The sequence below is a fragment of the Dermacentor silvarum genome, chromosome 2 (genome assembly GCF_013339745.2).
Source record: "Dermacentor silvarum isolate Dsil-2018 chromosome 2, BIME_Dsil_1.4, whole genome shotgun sequence".
Taxonomy (NCBI): Eukaryota; Metazoa; Arthropoda; class Arachnida; order Ixodida; family Ixodidae; genus Dermacentor; species Dermacentor silvarum.
The window spans coordinates 200,223,514-200,238,932 of record NC_051155.1 but is presented as its reverse complement, the minus strand read 5'-3'; the positions used below and the strand labels follow the sequence as shown (position 1 = coordinate 200,238,932).

The 15,419-nt window shown below is 45.4% G+C and overlaps 1 protein-coding gene across 1 annotated transcript in view; it reads right to left on the bottom strand.

Moving 5' to 3' along the window:
- The window catches only part of LOC119442434 (sodium channel protein para-like), a 216,054-nt gene extending 200,986 nt beyond the window's left edge, over positions 1-15,068 (bottom strand). The window contains exon 1 of the mRNA XM_049662144.1: positions 14,417-15,068. The gene's annotated coding sequence lies outside the window, so the exon portion shown is untranslated. The remainder of the gene's footprint in view (positions 1-14,416) is intronic.
- Between the last annotated feature and the right edge of the window lie 351 nt (positions 15,069-15,419).

Genomic DNA, 15,419 nt, shown 5'->3' with positions numbered 1-15,419 from the left:
ATGGGAATACCGGTGCTAAAGTACTCGTTAGGCGCCACCAGCAAGACGGTTCTAAAAGAATGAAAATAATTAATAGCAGTAAATTTTTGTGGATATTATTCTTTTAGAATTCTCTTCTGGCAGCCTACGTAGTTTTCTTGAATAAAATTTCTAGTTTACAAGATGACAAAAATTAATTAAACCTATCACTGCATGCTGTCATTCCAGTTCTTTTAGCCCTCCTAGAGAAAAATAAAGTTGTACAGGACATGAAAGACGATCGATTGAAATCGTTTCCATATACATTTTTGCACAAGTTTGGCCGTATGTATGCACTGGCCGAATCCTCTTGTACGGGACCGATGTGTCTTTAGGGCAGTATTTTATCGCTACGGCGAAATCGGTTGCGCCGTGTCGAGAGGCCCTCAGTTCGATTCCACGGCAGGAAATTTGTCGCCGCGACGAGCATTTCTGACCCATCGACAATGCGACAAAAATTTCTGTTTAATCACAGACGCGCAAACCAAATTTCTCAATTCACGGCGGCGCCGCTAAGCGACGCGTAGCCTCAGAACGCGAAGCATAGTCGCGCTAGCTTCACCGGCACTGAATACCTTAAAAACACAGGTGAATATTTTACTTCGTCATTCTGTTTCTTTCTTTTTTTTTCGTTTGCGTTTGTAAGACAAGTGACAACCATCGACGATTAATGTGTAGGTTATTCTTTAGTGACCTTCATGCATCTAGATGCATCTATGCATCTGGATGCTGTGCTCATCATATCAAACGGTCGCATCGTATAGTAACGCTCGCACTAACGCGCTGGCACTAATGACAGTTACAACAGATTTTTACTAGTGAATGTCCCAGCGACGATGCCAAATGCCGATTAATTCGTGCAGCCAGCCGTTCTCGCATCCCAAACATAGCCGGTCAAGTATGTCGAAATTAATAACCCGCAAAGGGATCAATAACGGGGGGTTGTCTTTCCTTGACGACGCGAATTCATAGCATCTGTTTCATAGTCACTGCATTCGCATTCTTCGAGCGTACGAGTGTGGAGAACAAAAGCGGGTACTCCTAAGGCGAATTATCGCAACAATTAACAGCATCACCATGATAAATAGGTCGACAAGGGCTAATACAAATTTGCAAGAACTTAATAGAGCATCAGATCTAACAGATACAAGAGGCTTGTCTACGCTCAAGGAACATCTGCGTACCCAATAAATAACGCTGGCGGCCGTGCGCAAATGCGAAGCCCAAGATCTACTTCACCATTAATATCGTAATGAATGACATGGATTCATTTACAACATAATTGAAGACTAACAGGCAGCGGCCAGTTCTCCGCATGCTCTTCGACTTCGTCTTCATTCCGCTCCACCATGCAGCGTCACCAAATCTATTCCCCGGGCATATATCGTCCACTAATTTGGGTGGGCTAGTCTTAAAGCTTCTTAATATTTCTCCTTAGCGTACTATTTCAAGATTGTTCGTAAAGTGCAGACTGTGGTGGTCCTACGTTTGCATGCTTTCACTAGTACCACAGTGGTGCGCTGCCCAGGCCGATATGAAGAACTCCAGGAAGTTTACATAGCATATGCATGCTCCATATGGCTTCTGGCACAAATGTCCCCTTTGTGATGAGTATGCGTGGCTGTAACACACCACACGCACACGGAATGAAATATTGACATTATGAGTGTTGGTAGACATCACAGGTTTTTGTTATGTGCAATAAATCATACTACACACGGCAGCTTTCAATTCGAAGCATCCCGCGAATATGGGGGTCTGAGAACAGCACTACTGTGGCATGAAAGCAGTAGACCGCGCTGGCTTGTTCTTTTTGTTTTCTCAGATTTCGCAGGGTGTCTTGAAATTAGGAGCAAGATCTACGCTACGCTAAGAGCACACCATACGCCATTGGAGCTGTTGTTTCGCATGTATTCTAAAGCGTTGTATTGATGTATTGGCCGTACACATAAGTAATTAAAAAGTTATTTAATGACTTCCTAGAAAAGCAAATTAAGAACACACAAATAGTCAAGGCTTCTTAAGGTGGCTGTTAACAGCAGGCACTTGTTTCATCCCCGATTGAAGGTTTCGCTTTTGGGGGCATATTAAGCTCTGAAACTGTGCGCACGTCAGCAATATACTGCTACAGACATTCTCAGCAGGACTGCAACATGCCGATAGTAGGACCCACTGCACCCATTCAGCTGTAAAAAAGGGCATTGTTTCTATACGCGAAACAACAGAAAGAGCATTATATGATTAACGATGTCTAAAGTATTGCCCACGTTTGCAATCGGCTATGGTTACGTGAATGGGCAACCGACCAAAGCTGGCCGACTTAATGGATAGCGCATAAGACGACTTCGGGACGACGCAGCGCATAGAAACGGCGGTGTCGTTGACTCCTCGAGACGATGCATGCTGCGCCCCGTCGTGTAACCGCGCCTTTATGCGGGAGCGTGGTACGAAAGAAGCATATCGCTGACCTTCACAGCGTAGAGACATTGCGTCATGGCACGGGGGCGAATGCTGCAACCTTTGAGTCCGAAGCTGAATGTATGGTGCTAGCGTGGCCTTGGATAATCGCTTCTCATCTCTATAAACAAACTGGGAAGACCGTGGCTGACCTCCGGGCTTGTTTCGCAAAGCACCGGCGGGCGCGTCTTTCATACTGGAACGTCATTCAGACGTGTTTTTGGCGCAGCATAGCCGGACGTGGACGCGTTACCTTCCTCATTCTACGTGATATAAAGAGGGGTTTGATTCCTGTCGAAATGTGTAACATGGGTTTAACGCTGATGAGACCAAACAGCATGGAACACATTTCGGCAGAGATTAAAGCGCGAATGGATGTGCCGGCGCAGGGTGGCGACGTACCGAGATACGCCGGTAACGTGCTTTCTATGGCTGTCCCTCAAATGTCCTGGGAAGTGTTGGTAGTTTATATGCAGGTTTTGACATGATATTCGACACCGAAAGTTGTTTGCTTGAAAAACGACAAAACCCAGCCGTCGAAGAGAACAGGCCCAGCACGAGACTCCTGTAAGTTATTTGCCCTTGGAGCCGTGCGTTATGGCTGCAAACCAATCTGCGGTATTAAACAATGCTTACATTGAAGTGTGTTGGTGGTGCCTTGTGTTTATAGAAATGAAGTGCAATGTACAATCAAATAATAACTGTGGCGTTTGTGACTATTCATGTAGTTTAGTTCCCTTTTATGATGCTGCACATAGCGGCCATCATATAATGTTTTAATTTCCTTTTTTTCTGTAGAGCATACCCGAGTTGGTGTGGCATATAAGAGATCAGCCTTGGATAGCAACCCATTTAGAAAAGTAGATAGAGAAATCCTTGTTCCCCACTGACTACTGTGCCCATGGTGAGGACGATTGTGGATATGCTGTTCGTTCCGATAGCATCACTAAGATACACGAAGCGAAATCATACTTCTTTGATTGTTCCTTTCGCAATGCTTCTTAGATTTATGCGTTATGGCGTAGGGAACGAAGCACCTCTGACACATGTTTAAACCACACACACGAATTTTTATTTAGCGCTAACAGTTACAGACAGCACCCTAATAAGCCAAAACTTAAAGCATTTCGGGAAAACGGTAGTTTACGTCATCGTTAACACGCGCTCACAGGTGCATAAAAATGTGCTTCACGGGTCCAGCTACGAAGTGTTGAAGAACGTACAGGTTTGTGTTTTGCGACATGCTTCACGTATGAATGCGAGGGCAATCGATCATGTCTCAGTCACTAATGGGCAGAACTGTAGTTTACTTGTACACTTACGTTGAGCACGTGCAGTAATGAGTCAAAGGAAAAACCGGTTTTAAAAGCACAGGCTATGAGAGGTTAGACGGTTGCCTCTAATGAGCAATGTGATTTATTCATAAGACAGCAAATGCCTTCGCTCGTGCGACGATAAATACACTGGGAAAGACCAAGAAACATGGGACAAAACCAGTTTTGAAACGAGTTTAAATACCCTTACTGCAAGCAGGGATTGTGGTTCAGTGATAATCGCTGTTTCATTTGCATTTCCGCGAAGAATAATGGGATTGTCATTCGTTTGCTAAAGATGAAACAAAAAAAGAAGAACACACTGGTTGTTGAGAAACGCGACAGCGGTGACTGTCGCTTGCTTAAAAGGTATTGTCGCAATACCATGTTTCCCGTGCGAGCGCAGGACAAATATTATCTTGTCGAAAGTTTCACAACAGGACTTCCGAGACGTTGACAACCGCGGTTTCCCATCCTTGCGCACTCAAAAAAAAAAAAAAAAAACAGAAAAAAAAGAAACCATGGAACTCGCGAAGACGACCCGACGACCCTCATTTACGAAACAGTCTGTGCTAAGAAGGATTGCATTCCTTACCTAAAGTGAAAGAAGCAGTAGTAAGCATCCTTGGCAATATGTTTCGCACAATTATAAGGCAAACTATTTCAGTTAAATAAGAGCCACAGCAGTAAAATTGCTCAACCGATGCTTGTCTCATCGGTGCAGATTTATCACGTCCAGAGTAATCAACATATTGAGAACGCCGTATCGGGATGATTCCAAAGAAATGTCAGCCGTCAGAGCTATATATATATATATATATATATATATATATATATATATATAAAGCAGCTTAAGCGTTACAAACGCGAGGCATAGGCGTACTTTGCTGAAAAGGAATCGATATGCAGCTGAACGCTGAGCTCGCATTTCTATAGTCTAGGTCTCAGGAATTTTGCTGCGCACTACTGTCATCGTAATTAAAGGGGGGAGGTATTTACTGCTACTACATTATAGGAGCAAAATACTAGATAGGAACATACCCGACCATTTTTGGCACAACTCTGGCGGTTATAGATGTGATACCTTTTGGGGATCTGCTAAAGCATTAGGCGACACAGTGCGAGCGTTTAGAAGTTTAACCTCTGACCGTTCAGTTATACACTTGAAGCAACTTGAAGCCACTTGTGTGCAGAAAAAAATTACTTAAAGCATAAACATTCAAATTACAGCATTCGTAAATCTTTATGCAGTTTCGTGGAAAGGATGTAGAGGCGAACGAAGGCTTACAAAGAGAAGTTTATTATTACAGGTCACAAAATATTCTCAGGGAGCCGACATGTATTACGTTTAGCACAAAACAAATATGCGCAGCATGACCCTAACAGATCAACGATTCATTCAACACAGTATCCTTAAGTGCAACACAAACTCTGGACGTAGCATTAAACAAACAAACAAACAAACAAACAAACAAACAAACAAACAAACAAACAAACAAACAAACAAACAAACAAACAAACAAACAAACAAACAAACAAACAAACAAACAAACAAACAAACAAACAAACAAACAAACAAACAAACAAACAAACAAACAAACAAACAAACAAACAAGCAAACAAACAAACAATTATATTTGCTGGGCGGTCAACAATTAGGCATGGCCGGGAAATAAAGCTTGTCTTCACAAAACATCAATAAACGGGTGTTCCGGAGCTTTATAATGGCGTCTGCACCACTGGCCACTAGTTATTCTGCTTCACATATGCTTTGCTGACTTTAATACTCAATTGCGCCAGTAGTGGGCTTGACATCTTGCATATAATCTATCAAGACCTTCGTGGACTCCTTGGTCACATTTTTTTTTTTGATAACATGTTTCTAAGTCTGAGGATACAACTATGGCTGAAGCACATTTATAAACAAGTTGCTGTCAGCATATAGTAGTTCACTTAGCCAAAAAAAATACAAATTTAAAAAGCCAACGGTTGCTTAAAATCTATTGTGAAATTGATATACATATATTTACAGCGAATAAACAATCATGCTCTGTGAAAATCTGGAAGAGTTGTTTGATAAAAGGCTCTGACGACACGATGACGTACAAATCGAAATACAACAAAACCAGCCGCCTACCAAATACTTAACTCTTTCTTATTTCAAAATTTGTTATTAAACAGCGTCGGCTTCGTTACTGTGGCGACTTATTGCAGTGTCGCCACCTCTACGGGCTTGTATTGTACCCAGCTTCACTATAATTAGTTGACTCAGATTTTCTAGAAGCGAGTGCATGTTTAATTTCACAATTAAGTCGGCCTGCGTATGTTTTGCTCTCGTGTAGTTGTGAAGAAAAACATAAATAAGACATAACGGCAGTAAAATGTACACCAAAGTTAAAATACGAAGGCTTGAGTTCCAAGGTGCGGCGTGCATTGCTTGGGTATTGACTGCTCGGCCGAGAGAGAGAGAGAGAGAGAGAGAGGGAAGCATCAAATAAAATATGTTTCTATCTCTCTCTGGGCCGAAAGAAGATGCGACAGTCAGATGGCAAAGCCTCCGTCAATGTTTTTACCTCCGCGGATGTAAACCAAATGTTTATATACACGTTGAGAGCATGCGCCAAACAGTGCTGGTTATACTTCTGTTTGTTTTCTGCGAATTAATCTTAATCATTGGTGCGCGCTTTCGCTATCTGTACTTGGAAAAAAAAAATTGTTTCCACTGGCCCCATCCAGTGACATAGCGCTCGTGATATAAAGTGTGATTGAAAAACTCTATTGGCATTCCCTTTGAAACGCGCGACGGCGACAAATAGTCACCCAGTCTGCTTGAGCCAATCAAGTTTTGACGCATCTTGCAGTCTGCAATTTCACCTATATATTCTTGATTTTTTTTCTCTTCATTAAAACCTACATCTCTATAGTCTACAGTTACCTATGCCCGTAGTGACCCCGGCTTCATCGACCTCTTCAGTCTTTTTTTTCCACCACTACTTTAAACGTCTCTTACATATCTCGACCGCTGATCAGTTAATGATCAGTTAATGATCCCATCAGCTTTCAATTCCAGCGGTTCTGGAAGGTCTACGTTCCTTACAGTCCATGTTGGCTGAATACCATAGCATTCCATTGCAATGTACTGAGCCGTCTCTGTACTTTTGCTGTAGCAGTAGCGATGGACGCGGTAGCAGCAGAGACATATCGCGACGCTGTTCCTTAGCAATATGTACACGATTCTCATTGCCAGGCGTGACTGTGTTCAACGTCCATGCCGCCGTAAATGTTTCGACAGGAAAGTGACCTTCATAACCCAAAATTGGTGCTTCTATTTGAGCCTTAGTTCTTCGACGCAAGGACGTTAAGAACTTGTAGTTGAACATATTGTCCTAAGATGTAAGTGTAACTAACACTCCTGTTCCCGGCACACGCCTGTGCTAACGTCATCACTGACGTCATCTCTAACTGCTGTCTGGAACAGTTTTGGTTTAGCTGTAGTGGTTTGTGCTGCAAAATTACCTCTGAATATTTATGCGAAAAGAAAAATTTGCATGAAAGAACATCAACTTGTCCAGCGTGGCAAAAGAATCGCTGGAGTTGTCTTTTAAAATTTTCAGGCGCAAGGAAGCCTTAGTCAGCAGTGTTTCACATCTCCGCCCATGCACATCCGTAGCAGTCATATACTCGTCTGTTTGTTTGTTTGTTCGTTGGTTCGTTGGCTTGTGCTGCGACCAAAGTGACGTCATTCTTAAGGTATACTTGGACTTTTGTCGACACTTCAGATGGGCACCCTTTCTCGCTCCAAAAGGACTTAAAGCCCGGTCGTGCCCCCTAATAGAGATAAGCTTTCAAAGCACTAAATTTTTTCGCAGGCAGTGGCTTGATGAATTCCTCGCGAACAGTGGTTTATGCACATTCTTAATTTTTTCAATGTTCTCATGACATTTTCGTGCTTTCGTTGTGCTTGTACTCTCGTAGCCTATTTCTTCTTATTTTTCCCTATTTCCCTTCGTGACCAAAGGACTTGCTTTGTTAGAGTTTTTATACTACGGTATGACAAATAAGTTTCTCAGGAGCTCGCAAGGTGGATCAGGTTTTTATGAAAGGTGAATATTATCGGAAAACCAATAGTAACACGAAGCTACAATTTAAGCCCGTACGGGTTTATAAGAAAAAAGCTTCGTAGTTGAAGGAAAGTACGTCCTTATTCGGGCATCGTACCCATGACCATCGTCTTTTTGGCGTGGTCGCCGAATAACCCGCGTGGGTTTTTCTTTGTAGCTTCGTGTTATACTCTTGGGGAGATAGGAATGTTTCTCTCCCCTCTTATTTCTCTTCTGTTCTATTATACCATAAATACCGTGAAGAAATTGAAGTTGAGAGTACCTCAGCGTTTTCATTTTTCATTTTATATTCAGCAGAAATGAAGACATAACTGATAATAATAAAGTAAATAAATAAATGAAAAAATTGCAATGAAACTAAATGAAGATAAGGCTACTAAGAATTTTGTACAGACTTGTTTTCACAGCATTTTGCAATTTCTTTTCGTTTCTTGCTCTATTTCTTAGCTCAGATATTGGGATAGCCTGTCCCTTTTCTGTGGCCAAACTTTCCCTGTTTCGCAGCTAATACAGAAAGAAGAAGAAGCAGAAGCAGTGGCTCGGCGGCGGCCGACGTGGTGCCGCTCCGCGAGCGGCCCGCTGCGAATGCTTTCCAAGATCAATTGTTCCGAGCTCATGGCGTATTGATTGGCCCCTCGACTTCCCCTCGATACGGCGTGTTGACGTCTGAAACGCGCGGTCTCATTGTGCGGCGCGTCGGGACGTCGGATGTGAGCCGCGCGTCTTTGAGCGAAGAGGACCCCGCCTCCAACCGAGCCATTCACAGCGCCGCGGCCGGTTAGACGCAGTGTGCCGCGGCACGGCCGCCTCATAGATACACTCTTACCTCTGTCGGTGGCTCGGTCCGTGTTGAAGACACAGGGTCTTAATAAATTCTACCGTTTTCTCACTGTTGCGCGGGGCAGTAAGTGCAATGGCACTGCTTCATTGCTGTAACGATTCATTTCCTCTCGTTCGTTCTATCAAAAGTTCTTCTGGTGGAGAGACGGAAACACACTTGTTTTCAACAATCCTAATTTCATAACACTAAATAAATTCTAACAGTTATTTTTTTTTTACCGAAAGGTCTCGACGATATCTGCGATGTCTAAAAAACGTGACAGCAAAATAGACTTCTTCTGTGGAAACACCTCTAGACAACAGCTTTGATTGCAAGAGACGTGTTGACGACGGCTTTGGTTTCTTCAGACATGTCGGCACGACTTGTTTGTAATTACAGACACGTCTTCACGACAGCTTCGATATTTAGTGACTAGGATCAGACTGTTTGACAGTATATTTGCACTCCACCGGCATCGGAAGTGCTTTGTGGCCGGGCGGAATAAGTAGGAATGGGTGCCTTCCCACTGCTGTGCTGTGTGATCATTGTATCGTGCTTACATGGACAATCTTGCCGGGAACTCGACGCGGCAATGGTGAGGGGGCAGGCGGCGAATCAACCGCTTCTCTGCATCCTCTCGTCATCAGGCACAGTTGTGTAACTGGGTGGTTAGTATAGTTATGGACGGTGGCACCAATGTGTTCTCGTTATGACTGATCAAACGTGCAGCGTTTAGGCTAGTCCGGTAACGGCGAGAACGTCAAGAAAAGGGTTGGTCTCGGTTATCTAGCTTGTTGCACTGTCCTCATGAGGCAAAAGCTCGCTAGCGGTTTGTCGTGATTTCATGAGGTGGGTGATATCGCTGACGTTATTCATTCGCAAGGCATGCAACTGTTTGGTTCCGTGTTTTAGAGATTCATAGCTCTAGAGTCTGCTCAGCTAATTCAACGTACTGTATAGCAAAGTAAAAAAAAAAAGAAAGAAAAGAAAAAAAATTATGAGGAGAAGAGAAAAACAGAAGAAAAAAGGAGACAGAGAGAGCGCTCTTTCTGTCTCCTTATTTTTTCTTAGTTTCTTTTCTTGCCTTTGAGCCACAATACGTCGGATTAGCTGTGCACCAGCTCGCCCAACATACTACTCTGCTAAGTCTTGTTAGCGTTCGTGACATTTTTTTTTAAATTCTTGTCGTCCCTCGGTCATCATTTGCACCACCTGATATTCATGACCACTATACATATCCAGCTTGCACTATGACTGCTGGACGATGCACATTGTGGTTTCGCGTTGCAGTTTTACTCAATATCCAAATATAATCCCCACCGAACGAATAGCTCTGGGATTAATCGCGCGAAGCATAGTTTACTAAATGCTTGCGCTTGAGCCTACAGTCGTGATCGATGCCTGAATTATGCACACGTTCGGAATTGTGTTTAGCCATATTGGTTTCACTCAAGGCTGTCTTGTTGGCATGCATAATACCGGCGCGCTTAAAAAAAGGATTATTTTTTCGCTTTGGTAGTCTTATCTACGATGATGTCATCACTCAGAGTGCGCGCGTTAACCAAAGCAGCATAGGCTGAAATCAAACCTTCGCTGAATGAAGTATTTGGGCGTGGTTGGTAAACTTTTATCAGGCCCACAACACTGGCTTCATCTCAGCAATAAAATTTTGTGAAAACGTGGGACCGCATCGACAAATGTTAATGTAACACCAAAGCTTTTTGTACAAGTGACCTTCACTAGGAGAGGGAAAGACGCTATAGTATGTTTGTCACTCAGGGTGCATTCGCATCCATAACAAAATTTTCTATAATCTTTTGCACGATTGCACTTTTTCTATAGGTAAAATAAGTTAAAATACGGGAACCCATACCTGGTTGTTCATGGGCGCGAAAGACTCTGCACATTGACTGACCTGCGGTGTCGCCTTTGATCACCTGTGATTTTCCTCGTTGGTGTGCGAGTTAACAGAACCCTCTATTTATCTGTCTCATTGTTCTATTCGCTTCTCACCCTTTTGCTAAACATATGTGATGCAGGTAGAGGCTCTTTTCTGTCTCCATGAAAACAAATTATTCTCTTTTTCAATGCGCCGTAGCAAACCGAACCCTTTTTTTGCTAACCTTCCTACCTTTAACGCTTCATTCTTTATCTCTTTCTCTGATACATAATCTTCAATGTTTGCATGAATTAGCTGAACAAATATAGCACCATGACGATGTTACACAAAGACAGCGCTACCAGCTGTTGGTAACACAAAATATAACTGTAGCTTCTGAATGGTTAACTACCACATTCGTGAGTAACGATGTAACCAGATTGCTTAAACCAGAGACTAAACATGTTAAACTTTTGAGTTTCTACACGGTCATGTGGAAATAGTTTCTAGTTTGTCTTTTATATCGAGTGAGAGAATTTGACTTAACCTGCCGATTTCATTACTGCGGTGGTTCAGCTGTAATGACATTTCGTTGGACACGATACTCATGGTTGGCTTGAAAATTCTTTTTGCCAAATTTTAAACTGCTTTTTTTCTGCACTTTTTAGAGCGAGCTTTCTGAATTACCCTACATGGGTGTTCCATTAATTCTCAGCTGGGAGGTGAACCAAATTCATAGAATATCTTAACGCGCGTTCCTCATTAGGTAAAGCGTTTAAGTACAAAGATACATACAGAGAAAAAGCATGAATAAACTCACACGGACACAAACAAGGTGGGCGTGAAGCTTAGCGCAAGTTGCTTCTTGATGCATTGAAGCCTGCATGACGTCTATGACGTCAGCGCAAACATAAAGCTTAGCATACTTGCAAAGACGAACGTGTTGGTAAAATGTCCAGAAAAGCGCGAAAGCAGTGCAAACGAATGACATCGTCGGCAAGTTCTACGTATCTAATTTCACATCGGAACCCGTGTAGCATTATTTGGGACTTCCCTTCTGGGGAGATAATGAGCACATTTACGCTACAAAGCTGGTATGCTTATGAGAAATATCTTTAGACAAGCAATAATTCCATAGATCGTATATTACAGCAGTCATCGCAAATAAATGTTTTCACCTCACCGGCTGAATTCTCTGCTTTAACTTCTCTATAGGTGTAAATTCATGAAAACATGCAATACATTATCGTAGTATGTTAACGATGACTACTCCGTCTAATTTAGTTGCAATAACAAAAACAAAATAATAAAACTCATGACGTAAAGTAAGAACGCAATGTAAAAGAAAAGCAAGGTAAGTGTCAAAACAAGCACACGTACACACAAAAGAAAAAAAAAAAACAAGAAAAGACCCAAGAAAAGAAGAACAAAAAGAAAAAAGAAACATTTTCAGTGAAAAGTTAGATCAGGCAGGAGCACAGAGTACACACATATGCACAATAGACATCTACAATGTAATGTACAGTAGTCGTTGACGAGAAAATAATGCATTATGGTGGATGGACACACAACCACCCGGGAGAGCCAGTAACTATGAAGCACATCACTGTGCTCTGTCATGCTCAAGTAAGTATGCCCTGCATATATCCGTGCGGACAAATTGCGAATAAACAACGAAAAAGAAACAAAAAAGTGTTGACCAGATGTTACGCCTTTATCTGCCGAATAAAATAGACAAGAACCTCTGTCCTTTCTTTCTTTCTACTAATCATAAATAGAACCGCCCCTAAACCAAATTCACTCGTTGCGAAACAACCGCTGACGCACAAGGGCGTGTCCGAGCCGGCTGCCTTGCGTCTACGCTGCGGTGAGCACATCAACGAGAATAAAGAGAAAAAGCGACTGTTCCAAGCTCGATTTCCTAAGCACACTTGAAGGCTCCGCTGCTTTACGTACACGTTTTATTTGTTTGCTCGGTACTCGACACAACAGGCGTCTCAACACGTAACCACTCGTACCATGAGAGCTTTTTTTGTGTGTCGATAACTGCACGAGTGACATTAGAGGCAGATATATGGTGGATATATGGTTGCTCGTAGCTGCTAGTGCATCGCGGTGAAAGATCAGTACTGACATTAAGCAACCGTAGAATGTTCTCGTATCGTTTCGATGCTTCGATAACAGCAGTGAGTAAGGTTCTAGCTTATCCACAGGCTGCTTCTTTCACTCAAACAGGAGGACAGTCAATGTCATGCGCTTTGGCAATTCGTTGTAGCTACTACGGCATAAGCACCATTGCTTTGTTATGAATACGAGTTATCATTAAGCAGAACCGTCATCGAAATAGGCAAGGAATCTGCTTTTAGCCAATATGACCAAGTTTTTATAGAATACGCGAACACATCCCGGCAACTAAACCCTGAACGGAGACATTAGTTGCTTCCAAATATGAAATCATGGGCGGTTTCGATATCGTATCAGAGAATAATAAATAGCATCCATCTCCTATATGCAGACTCAGGTTAATGCCTATGCACACATCTTTTAATGTATGCATGATAGCACTGGGGTTTTTATTTCGAAGTTTCACGTTTCACAACACCGCTGGCCACGGCCGCCGTTAATACGTCGGGACGCTCAGTATAGATCAATGAAATAGCGGATGGGTTTGACACTGTGACCTTTCCCTCGCATACTCGATGAGGCACATGGTGTCTTCCGATGCTGCAAAGTGATTTCGATGTGTCGTGATTGCCGAGCAGAACCGACCATATAAACGCACTCGAAGTGACCTCTGGCTAGGCCTCTACACCCCTACATGTACGTGTTTCAATGAGCCATTACACGGATACAGAGACATTCACCGCTATAGGAGGGGTTGGGCATTCGTACCGCTTGATTTCGGCCCCCAAACATGCTAGTCAAAATACCGGTGGTGTTCTCAAACAATTATATTCGCCGCCGTAAACGGCACCTCTGCTATCCAAAACAAACCCGCACTCGAACGCCTTCCACTTGATCGTATAAGTGGCACGGTAAACTAAACTTCTCGAGACCAGGCTCAACTGCGCTATCGATCCTTTCATATCCATTCTTGCGACTTAAAATCGGTGTCTGCAGCCGCGGCCAGACGAGAAAGCAGCCGAGAACACCGGGACCCCCGGGAGGGCACTGCGCATATTTGGACAACCGCTTAGGCCTAGTGTCGGCGCACGTCCCGTCCCGAAAGTGGGTCACCGGCATTGGCAGCGCTCCTCGCACGACCTGCTCTGCCCTTTGAGCGCAGAGAAGTCTCTCGCCAGCGCCCGATTGAGGGCGAAAAGTGTGACCGACGCTGCGACAGGGGCCGTGGAAGGATGCTTTTACATGGGCGTCTCCCGTCGGCTTTTAGGTACGGAGCTCGCGGGTGCGTGTAGCCGTCGGGCGATGTAGGTGTGTGTATGCGTGCACTGGCTGCGGAAGGAATGACGCTGCACTGTGGCGCTTCTGCATGCGGTGACTGGCTCGGCGGTCGCTAGCACGTCAACTTTCTACGCGTGTCTCTTTCTCTGGTACAGTGGTCAGATGAGCGCGAGCCGCATGCAAGAACTGTCCGGAACGGGAAACGGTCGTGTGCCGTTGGCTTTAGGCCTAGTGGCGCCCTTGCCCCTTTGCCCCCTCCCCTCTGCCCCGCGTCTCCAACAAGCCAGGTCGCGGGGCATCGGTGGCCCGAGTCCCGGCCCGCGTAACAGTGTGGGGCCGTGGCCGCTGCGGCTTGACGTCGCCTGCGGGGGCGAGAGAGGGGTTCGTCCCAAGCGGGTCAGCTCACCTTGGAGAAGTGTCTGCAGCTAGAAGCTCGTCTTGATTCCGGGCCGTGGGTGTTCCGAAGGGAAGCATCATAACGCGGCGGTGGGCGGCTCGCACAGCGCGCGGGGCTGGCCCACTAGGCTGCTGCTGCTGCACACGCCGCCGGGGCGCGGGCGCATGTTCTCGGCCGCGGGTGCGCCTTCGCCGCAGCTGCTGCAGGCCTAGCGCGGAGGGCGGGCGCCCCTAGGCCGGCTCGTTCACGCGGTGACGCACGGGGGGCAACCTCCATTTACAGAGCATCGTCCCCGGGCTGCCACCATTGGAGCGCGGACGGCGGCGGCGACACCGTTGCTGAGGAGGCTGCTGCGCCGAGGCTCCGTCGGGGACCCGCTGCTGGACCGCGCGGCAACGCTATGCCACTCTGCGGCCACACGAACCGGGATTCCTCCCAAAGAAACAAGAACTGCTCGTGCGCTGCTGCTGGTCGTCGCCTACTTCCCGGGGGCGGCGCAGTGCCACGGTCGCATCCTCGGCGCCGGCGGCGGTATATTCCGTGCGGGTTTCCTTCTTGGTTTCGGCGGCGGCCCGTTCTTGGGCGGTTCGTGACGCGAGCCCGCTGCTGCAGCTGCAGCCCTGCTTCGATCCAGGCCTGTCCTGCTGCCTGGGCGAGTCGCTGTTCCTTCGATCGGCGCCACTCCCCCCCGGGGCCGCTTGGACCCGCGGTGCCAACCCCCTCTTTCCCCGGCCCCCACCCTTCCCCAAAACTCGTCTCTCCCTTTTCGTGCTGGCGGCGCCATCTAGGGAACGAAGCGGCAACCGGAACTCGGACCGGTCTCGGCTTGTCTCGTTCGGGATGAGAAAGCCCGCGAGACATTGCTTTTTGTGACATTGATTCAGGAATAAAGGGGAAAGGGTGCGCAGGTTTTTGGGGTTCTTTAGGGAGGTGCCGGAAGTACAGGAACTGCGCAGACGCGAAGGAAGTGGGGACGGGGGCGCCGGTTCAGCGCAAATGTGGGTCATTCTTC